Source organism: Equus przewalskii, chromosome 22 (assembly GCF_037783145.1).
Source record: "Equus przewalskii isolate Varuska chromosome 22, EquPr2, whole genome shotgun sequence".
In the NCBI taxonomy this organism is placed as follows: Eukaryota; Metazoa; Chordata; class Mammalia; order Perissodactyla; family Equidae; genus Equus; species Equus przewalskii.
In genome coordinates, this window is record NC_091852.1 from 48,983,136 (window position 1) to 48,993,840 (window position 10,705).

Below are 10,705 nucleotides of genomic sequence, written 5' to 3' on the forward strand. Positions count from 1 at the left end.
GCCAGAGGCCCTAGGGGGCAGCACCTGCCCACCAAAGCTCCTTATCCCCAGGACTCTCAACGACGGGAACTATAAAAGCTCATCTGCTCCAGCAGTTCTCAGTCCTGGCCTTACATCAGGATCACTGGGAGGCTTGTTAAAAACGGCAGGTTACATAATTTGTGGGGCCCACAGTAAAATGAAAATGTGGACCCTTTGTTCAAAAAGTAGGGAAAAAAATGCCTTTAAAGGTACTAAAATATAAAGCTTTTCCCTTTTTACTATAGTCTCTCTCTTGACTTATCCTGGTATATTTTTACTTGCCTAATGTTATTCTAAGTAAATGAAAATTAGGGGGCCGGCCAGGTGGCGCAGCGGTTAAGTTCGCATGTTCTGCTTCTCGGAGACCTGGGGCTCCCCAGTTGGGATCCCGGGTGCGGACATGGCACTACTTGGCAAAAGCCATGCTGTGGTAGGCATCCCACGTATAAAGTAGAGGAAGATGGGCATGGATGTTAGCTCAGGGCCAGTCTTCCTCAGCAAAAAGAGGAGGATTGGCAGTAGTTAGCTCAGGGGTCATCTTCCTCAAAAAAAAAAAAAAAAATTAAAACTTTGAGTACTCAGCCTGAATTTTACCATTCATCTTTATATTGTGCAATGCTAGTTTTAAATGCAAATAAGAGCATTTAACCTTTATGCAGAGTCACCAATATTACCCAATTCATATTTTGTAGCTAACTCATGCATATGTACTTCATTTTTACTGGAACAGTGGAAACACTGAACAAAATTAACTCAATTATTTTTATTTTATGTCTTGCTACGTGCACATCCAGCGCATGACTCTATGGAAGTCAGTGGCTTTCATGTTATGCTTACCTTGGATTCACTTTGAATCTTGAACAATCCCCACACATCATGGGTCCACCAGAATTCTGTGTTCACGGGAACATCGCAAGTGCTCTGTGTGAATGGGGCAGCAAGGGATGGCAGACATACATGAGCACGTGTTTCCTCTGCTCATGCACACTCCAGGATCCCATCAGACATCGCTTACAAAATACAAGTTCAAAGATAAAATTACACCCCCCCCACACACAAATGTTTATTCCATTTCAGAAGTTATGGGCAGCTGGAAATCAATTCAGGGACACCCCAGGGAGCCCAGGCAACCTGGTTAAGAGACGCGTGTGGATCCTGCCGAAACCACAGACCTCAGGTCAGAGACAGGAGTCCTCAGCAAGGTCAGAGTCCTTCATAATCTGCGAAGTTACAGCAAAGACCGCCTTATGCTGCTCTCAGGTGTACCCAAATAGTTAAGAGTAGTTTCAAAAGAAATATGACAAAGCAAAGCTAAGGAGCACCCTCACTGCAGGCCTCTTCCAGCCTCTCTGACTGCCCGCTCACCTGGCTCATTGCCTTCACTTGGAAGAGGGTGTAGTGGGCAACACAAGTAGAAAAGAGGAAGAAATTGAAAGCATAAAAAATTGGTAAGATGAAAGTAAAACTGTCACTATTGGAAGGTGATATGATTTTATACCTGAAAATCCCAAGATAATCAACTCAAAAATTACTACTAGTACTACTATGAGCGAGAGAGAGAGAGAGAGAAAAGTAATGTAGCAGAATACAAAATTAATATGTGGAAATCAAAAGCCTTTGTATATACCAATGACAATCAGAAGATATACTGGAGAAGAAAATCCCCTTTACAATAGCAGCACAAAGGAATAAATACCTAGAAATAACATGCAAAACCTTTTTGGGAAAGACGTTAAAACATTTTCAGACATAAATGCAGTTTTGAACAAATGGAAAGATATACCATATTCTTAGGGATAGGAACACTAAAAAAATTCTTCCTAAGTTAATTTATAAATTAATGTGATTCCCAAAAAAATACCAATAGATTTCTTGGTGGGGGGCAATTAGACAAGTTGATTCTAAATTTATGGTGGAAAGTAAGCAAAAATAGTCAGTAAAACTCTCAAAAGGAAGAACAATGACGGTACTGAGATTACTGCTATCAAATAAATTATTAAAACAGTATGGTGGGGCTGGCCCCGTGGCCGAGTGGTTAAGTTCGCGCGCTCCACTGCACACGGCCCAGTGTTTCATTGGTTCGAATCCTGGGCACGGACATGGCACTGCTCATCAAACCATGCTGAGGCAGCGTCCCACATGCCACAACTAGAAGGACCCACAACAAAGAATATACAACTATGTACCGGGGGGCTTTGGGGAGAAAAAGGAAAAAAAAAAATCTTAAAAAAAACAAAAAACAAACAGTATGGTACTTGCACACGAATAGACTGACAGATAAATGGAACAAAAATGTCCAGAAATAGAGCAAATACGTATTAGTATATGATAGAGGTGGCATTTCAAATCAGTAGAATAAACATGTATCTTTTAAATCAATGGTTTTAAGACAACTGAGTAGCCTTCTCAAAAAGGATAGGTGAATTCATACTTTGTATCATACACTTGAATAAACTTCAAATCAATAGAAGGTTTAATTAAAAAATCATACATAACAAGTTCACACATAAAAGTACTAGAAGAGGGGCCAGCCCGGTGGTGCAGCAGTTAAGTTCGCACATTCTGCTCAGTGGCCTGGGGTTCGCCGGTTCGGATCCTGGGTGCGGACATGGCACCGCTTGGCAAAAAGCCATGCTGTGGTAGGCGTCCCATGTATAGAGTGGAGGAAGATGGGCATGGATGTTAGCTCAGGGCCAGTCTTCCTCAGCAAAAAGAGGAGGATTGGCAGTAGTTAGCTCAGGGCTAATCTTCCTCCAAAAAAAAGGACTAGAAGAAAACATGGAATAAGTCTTTGAGAAACTTGGAGAGAGGAAAGCCTGTCTAATTAAGGCTATGAAACCATAAAATAAAGGATTATATTCATTCTACTACATAAAATAACTTCTGAGTGGCATAACACACCATAAACAAAGCCAAAAGACAAATTACAACCTGAAAAAAATTGCAAATCTTATAACAAACAAAGGCTAATCTCACCTATATATAAAGAGTACCTAATAACCCACTAGAAATATTAGCAAATGACATAAACAGGCCATAGAAAAAGAAATATCGATGACTTTTAAAAACATAAAAAGACGTTCAAACTTACTCATAGTAAGATAAATGCAAATTAAAATCACATCACAGCCAACTGACAAATCCAAAGGTTTGACAGCACACTCTTTTGGCAAGGCGAGGAGTGAGTGACAATCTCATACTTTGCCGGTGGGAGTGCAAAGTGGTACAATCCCTATGGAGAACAATTTTAGAAATATTTACTATAAATTACAAATACCTTTTTCCTTTGACGCAACAGTCACAACTCTGAGAATTATTGTTACATTTAATTCCATCTTGGCAACAGCTTTTCAGAGGACCCAGGCTAACACATACCCTTTGTGTGAGTAAGGTGGAAAATGTAAAAATATATATCCGTATTTGCTTGTATTTACATACAATACACTAGAAGAATATAGAAGAAAAGATGCTAAGGGAAGCAATAAAAATGAGGTGGTGATAATGGGTTTGGTGGAGAAAGGGGAGAGAGCAAGACTTTTGGAACAATGTGAATGCATTATCTATGCCAAAAAAAAATTTAAAAAGGCTCCTCTGGTAACTCTTAGAGAAAGAATACTTGCCAACACTTGTTATCTGACTTTCTGATTTGAGCCATTCTAGTGGGTGTGAAGTGGTATCTCATAGTGGTTTTGATTTGCCTTTCTCTAATGATGTCAAGCATCTTTTCATGTACTTATTGGCTATTTGTCTATCTTTGAAGAAATATACATTCAGATCCTTTGCCCATTTTAGAACTTGGTTAACTTTGTTGTTAAGCTGTAAGAATTCTTTATATATTCTAGATACAAGCCCATTATCAGATATATGATTTGCAAATATTTTTCTCCCATTGAAGCTGAGTACCTGAGGGTTACTGTAAACATTCAATAAGACTTTTTGACCTTGTTCCCAACACAGACATAGATGAAAAGAAGTTAATCTTGTCAATTTGCTATTTTCTTGTTGACCTGAGGGGTGACTCAAGGGTCACAAGGATTTATGAGCTTGTTTTACAGAAGAAAAAGGATGCCTTCAGGGAAGTTACTTGATCACCAGATAACCAGCCTCCAGCTATCTTGATGCCCAGAAGTCAGATTGCCCAGGGGCTTATCTGGAGTGAAAGAAACATGGATTACCCCTTTGTTTCTCTGAAACTCCTCCTGCCAAGGCCCTTAGCTCTATAAAACTCCCTGCTTTTTTCTCTTGTTAAGGTGGATTTGAGATCACCTATCCTCCCACCTTCTCATTTTGGCTAATTCAAGTAAACCTTTCTCCATCTCAAGGCACTGATGTCTCAGTGATCAGCTTACTGTGCATCAGGCACACAAACTTGAGGTTAAGAGGTGAACTTGTGATTGAGAGGTTCAGTATCACCATTCCATGGGTTGCATTTTCACAATCTTGATGTCCTTGATGCACAAAAGTTCTAATTTTGGTGAAGTCCATTTATCTGTTTTTTTGTGTGTGTGTGAGGAACATTGGCCTTGAGCTAACATCTGTTGCCAATCTTCCTCTTTTTGCTTGAGGAAGATTGTCGCTGAGCTAATGTCTGTGTCAATCTTCCTCTATTTTGGATGTGGGATGCCACCACAGGATGGCATGATGAGTGGTATGTAGGTCTGTGCCTGGGATCTGAACCTGTGAACCCTGGGCCACCAAAGCGGAGCACATAAATTTAACCACTATGCTACTGGGCCAGCCCCTATCTGATTTTTCTTTCCTTGCCTGCACCTTTGGTGTTGTGTCCAAGAAATCACTGCCAAGTCCAATGTCATGAAGATTTCCCCCTATGTTTTCTTATAAGAGTTTTATAGTGTTAGCTTTTACATTTAGGTTTTTCATCCTTTTTGAGTTAATTTTTGTATATAGTGTAAGGTTAGGGTTCACCTTCACTCTTTTGCATGTGGATATCCAGTTGTCCCAGCACCATTTGTTGAAGAGATTCTTCTTTTCCCATTGAATGGTCTTGGCGCTCTTGTCAAAAATCGGTTGGCCGTAGATGTATGGGGTTTATTCCTGGACTTTCAATTCTTTTTCATTGATGTATATGTCTATCCTCATGCCAGTAACATGCTGACAATTACTATTGCTTTGTAGTAAGTTTTGAAATTGTGAAATATAAGTCCTCCTACTTTATTCTTCTTTTTCATGATTGTTTTGGCTATTCAAGGTCTCTTGAAATTTCATATGAATTTTAGAATCATCTTGTCAATTTCTACAAAAAGTCAGCTAAGATTCTGGTAGGTGTTGTGTTGAATCTGTAGATCAGTCTAGGGACTATTGCCATCTTAATAACGTTGTCTTCTGATCTATGAACATGGCATTTAAAAAAATCTTTACTTAGATCTTCTTTAGGGGGCTGGCCCTGTGGCTGAGCGGTTAGGTTCGCGCAGTCCACGTCGGTGGCCCAGGTGGCTGGTTTGGATCCTGGATGTGGACATGGCACTGCTCATCAAGCCATGCTGAGGCTGTGTCCCAAATAGCATAACCAGAAGGACCTACAACTAGAATATACAACTATGTGCTGGGGGGCTTTGGGGAGAAAGAAAAAAAAAAAGATTGCCAACAGATGTTACCTCAGGTGCCAATCTTTAAAAATAAAAAAGATCTTTACTTCTTTTCAATGATTTTTCATAGTTTTCAGAGAACAAGTTTTGTGCCTCTTTTGTTAATTCTTTTTTAAATTGAGGTAACATTGGTTTATAATAGTATATAAACTTCAGGTGTACGTCATTATATTTCAATTCTTATGTAGACTACATCATGTTCACCACCCAAAGACTAATTACCATCCATCATCGTACACGTGTGCCCTCTCACCCCTTTCACCCTCCTCCCTCCCGCTTCGCCCTCTGGTAACTGCCAACATAATCTCTGTATCTATGTTGTTGTTTTTATCTTCTACTTACGAGTGAAATCATATGGTATTTGACTTTCTCCATCCGACTTATTTCACTTGGCATAATGCCCTCAAAGTCCATCCATGTTGTTGAAAATGGCAAGATTAGATCTTTTTTTTTTTTTTTTAAGCTGAGTAGTATTCCATTTTCTTTATCCATTCATTTACTGATGGGGACTTAGGTTGTTTACAAGTCTTGGCTATTGTGAATAATGCTGCAATGAACATAGGGGTGCACATCTTCTTACTCATTCGTGTTTTTATGTTCTTTGGATAAATACCCAGAATTGGAATGAATAGCTGGGTCATATGGCAATTCTATTCTTATTTTTTGAGGAATCTCCATGCTGTTTTCCATAGTGGCTGCATCTGTTTGCACTCCCACCACCAGTATATAAGAGTTCCCTTTTCTCCACATCCTCTGTAACATTTATTATTCCCTATCTTGTTAATTATAGCCATTCTGACAGGTGTAAGGTGATATCTCATTGTAGTTTTGATTTGCATTTTCCTAATAACTAGTGATGTTGAACATCTTTTCATGCGTGTGTCAGCCAGCTGTATATCTTCTTTGGAAAAGTGTCTGTTCAGATCTATTGCCCATTTTTGAATTGGGTTGTTAGTTTTATTGTTGTTGAGATGTATGAATTCTTTATACATTTTGGATATTAACCCCTTATCAGATGTGTGGTTTGTAAATATCTTCTCCCAATTGTTAGGTTGTCTTTTTGTTTTGTTGATGGTTTCCTTTTGTTTTTGTTGATGGTGCAGGTTTTTAGTTTGATGTAGTCTCATTTGTTTTTTCTTTTGTTTCCCTTGCCTAGCGAGACATGGTTTTCGAAAAGATGCTGCTAAGACTGATGTCAAAGAGCATACTGCCTATGTTTCCTTCTAGAAGTTTTATGGTTTCACGTCTTACATTTAAGTCTTTAACCCATTTTGAGTTAATCTGTGTATGGTGTGAGATAATGGTCTACTTTCATTCTTTTCCACGTGGCTGTCCAGTTTTCCCAGCACCATTTATTGAAGAGACTTTCTTTTCTCCATTGTATGTTCTTGGTTCCCTTGTCAAAAATTCGCTGTCTACAGATGTGTAGGTTCATTTTTGGGGTCTCGATTCTGTTCCATTAATCTGTGTGTCTGTTTTTGTGCCAATACCACGCTGTTTTGATTACTATAGCTTTGTAGTATATTTTGAAATCAGGGAGTGTGACACCTCCAGCTTTATTCTTTTTTCTCCAGACTTCTCTATTTGGGGTCTTTTGTTGTTCCATATAAATTTTAGAATTCTTTGTTCTATTTTTGTGAAAAATGTCATTGGGACTTTGATAGGGATTGCACCGAATCTGTAGATTGCTTTAGGGATTATGGACATTTTAACTATGTTAAGTCTTCCAATCCATGAGCATGGAATATCTTTCCATTTCTTTGTGTCTTCTTCGATTTCTTTCAACAATGTTTTACAGTTTTCAGTGTACAAGTCTTTCACCTCTTTTGTTAAATTTATTCCTAAGTATTTTATTCTTTTCGATGCTATTAAAAATGGAATTTTTTTAAAATTTCATTTTTGGATTATTCATTGCAAGTGTATAAAAATACAACAGATATTTGTGTATTGATCTTGTAGTCTGCAACCTCGCTGAACTCATTTATTAGTGCTAATAGTTTTTTGGTGGATTCCTCAGAATTTTCTACGTATAAGATCATATCTTCTGTGAATGGAGATAGTTGTACCTCTCCCTTTCCATTACGGATGCCTTTTTTTTTTCTTGTCTAATAGACCTGGCTTGAATCTCCAGTACAATGTTGAATAGAACTGGTAAGAAAAAACATTCTTGTCTTATTCCTGATCTTAGGGGGAAAGTATTCAGTCTTTTACCATTGTGTGACATTAGTGGTGGGTTTTTCATAGATGCCCTTTATCAGGTTGGAGAAATTCCCTTCTATTCCTAGTCTGTTGAGTGTGTTCATCACGTGGGGTTGTTCTCTGGTCATTCTTAAGCCATGCTGGAGGTGGGTTGGATAGTCCTGTGCCCTGGGGATCACTCTTCCTAATCAGTCAATGGCCCCTCAACTATTCTTCCTGCTCGTGGCAGTGTGAGTAGGTAGGGGTACAGTCAACACTGAAAGAGATCATTCTAGGAATGCAGTGATTTTGGCCTAAAGAATTCAAGAAAAGACATGGTTGGAAGGTACACTGTTTTAAATTTACATAATAAAATTCCAAAGGGTAAACTTAACAATCTAGAAAACAAATTACCATTCACCTTTGACTAACACATTTCACATTTGGGTAAGACTTGCATTTGTGCTCATCATTTATGAAACACTATAACAACCAATGAGAGAGTCTGTAGAAGCCAGTATTCACAGGTGGCAAGATGGATGATGTGGTGTCATGAGTAATGATACAACCAGCCTTAAATAAATGGCATTAGGAAACTAGAGAGCAAAAAGACCTATATCGCTTCAAGACAAACAGGTTCTGAAGAGTCATGGCCTTGTGAGTAATAACACCATCATTACCTTTTTCTCATGTGTGACATGTGAAATTAGCCAGGAATGGTGCATCTGAAATAAAGACAGAAAGAGACTGTACTTAGACTTGAAGAGGAAGAGAGAGTACTTACACAATACTGGGAATCTTTATGTACATTGCTATGATATTAAACAAATATGTAATTCTACCCATTGTCCCACATCTTCATTAATAAACCATATACCTCACATGGGCCATGAATTTTATAATACATATTTTTAAAAAATTGTTTACAGGGTCCTTGCAAAAAGTATTTACCTGGGATCCTGCATATCCTCAAGGTGGTCCTGGAAGCAGTATGGTAAAACCAATGGTTAGGAGTATAGGCTCTCGAGTCGGAATAACTAGATTCCATGTATTAGCTATGTGATCTCAGGCAGCTTGTTTTATCAATCACTGTGCCTCAGTATACATCTGTATAATCTAAGTAGTGGAAATGTGCTTGATGGTGATGTTGTGAAGTTTAAATTACTTAATAGATGTACAGTGTTTAGTATCCGGCGTTTTGCATTTAAAGATAGCACTGTACATGTTATATTCCCTATTGGTAAATTTCATGACGGTAAGGACACAATGAGTTCCTCTTTGTATCCCCCACACCCTGAAGTGAATTGTATTTGTGACATAAAAACTGAGTTCATTTGGAAACACGAGGTATATTATAAAGATTTAAAATAACTTAAGACGATCCTCAGCATATCATTGGCATCTCTTCAGTTGCTTTATAATTAGCTGTTAGGGACTTCCTGACTTTTGACATTCTTTTTGTCATCCTCACTTTCTTCAAAGCACCTAGTTTGGTGTGCACGTTACAGCTCAGAAATGCTAACCGGAGCGTCTGAGAGAGAGGCTGCTGCGGCAGAGCGGGTTACCTCAGGGTACAGCTTTGCGACTGGAGATGCAGACCAACATTCTCAGAAAACAGCGCACGGGAAGAGATGGGCGGCCCAAGCGCTTTGCGAAGGCTCCTCGATACTGCGCAGAGGGCACTGCCAACGGGCGCGCCCTGCTGCCAGGGCCGTGGGCCGGGACCCCCGAGGGGCAGCTGGCCTCCAGGCACCGACTGCCGCGGGCGCCGGGGCTCGCGTAATCCCGGCGCCACAGAACCGGGCGCTGGCTGGGGGCGCCCACCCGCAGCCGGACCCACAGGTGGGCAGAGCTGCCGCCCTCCCACGGTCCTTCGGCGCCTCGCTGCCGCGTGACGTTGCTAGCAGAGCAGCGAGCGCCGCGCCTCAACGCACAGGGCTGGGCGCGGGGCGCGCGCCCGCCGGCCCGGGGAGATCGTCCCGCGCCTGCGCACGCGCCGCTGCCGGGGGCGGGGGCTCGGAGCGCGCCGCGGTCTCCTCAGCCCGCGGTTGAGGCCGCGACGTCCCCTCTCGGCGCTGTCCCTCAGCGCGCCGGCTCTTGAGCGGCCATGGCGGCCCGCGGTGTGGAGTCCGCCGGCCCTGGACCCGCGTCTCGCACCCTGGCCGTCCCAGTAAGCGGGGTGGGGGCGGCGGGGAGCCGGCAGACACCCTGAGGGGCGGGTCTGCGGGCCGCGGTCAGCCCTCGGGGACTCTGAGGTGTTGTGTGGGAGCCTCCCTCGAGGTGTGAATGGAGCCGCCCAGCGCTCTCGCTGCAGTTGCTGTCACCGGGAGGCCTAGAGTGGAGGGCACCGTCCCCAGAGACGCCGTCTGTGTGACTACGGGGGGCAGGGGTGGTCTCTGGAGCTGCCTCAGTGGATCATTTGGGAACACGGGGGAGCCTCAGGAGCCTGCGCGGTGGGGGTGGACCCCACAGAGCCCCTCTGTATAAAGGAGGACCTTAGACCGTGCCCTAGAACTGCCTGGAAGGAACCTCTGCCTGGGGGAAGAGGATCCTGCCGTGGGGTCCAGGTCGGGAGTAACTTCCCATATGCCCGAAGGACTTTGGCCGTGACCTTCTTTAGGGCTCAGTGTGCCGTAACTTGTGTCCCTGGAACCTGGTTGAGAGGCGGGGGCCCTGTGGGGCCGCCGCTTTGTCCATCACCCTGCCCACCTCCTTAGAATTTCTTTTCTCCTTGGTAGCCTAGTGGGCCCTAAGCTGGATTTTAGTGGACCTTCTGTAAGAGCATAGGGCGCAGGGGAGGGGAGGACCAGTGAGGCCTCTGAAGCAAAGGTAGACTTGAGGCCCTGGGCTTGACCATCCAGGAGGAAGCAGCAAGGGAAGGTGGATTCATTGATTCTGGA

General features: G+C 42.3%; 1 protein-coding gene across 2 annotated transcripts in view; it reads right to left on the bottom strand.

Moving 5' to 3' along the window:
* The window catches only part of SPATA31F1 (SPATA31 subfamily F member 1), a 53,339-nt gene extending 43,574 nt beyond the window's left edge, over window positions 1–9,765 (bottom strand). Inside the window, exons 1-4 of one of the 2 annotated variants that reach the window (XM_070590327.1) lie at window positions 9,371–9,765; window positions 8,486–8,530; window positions 3,113–3,253; window positions 859–942 (exon numbers count right to left, since the gene is read on the bottom strand). The gene's annotated coding sequence lies outside the window, so the exon portion shown is untranslated. The remainder of the gene's footprint in view (window positions 1–858; window positions 943–3,112; window positions 3,254–8,485; window positions 8,531–9,370) is intronic. The other variant, XM_070590328.1, reaches the window with a different exon arrangement.
* Between the last annotated feature and the right edge of the window lie 940 nt (window positions 9,766–10,705).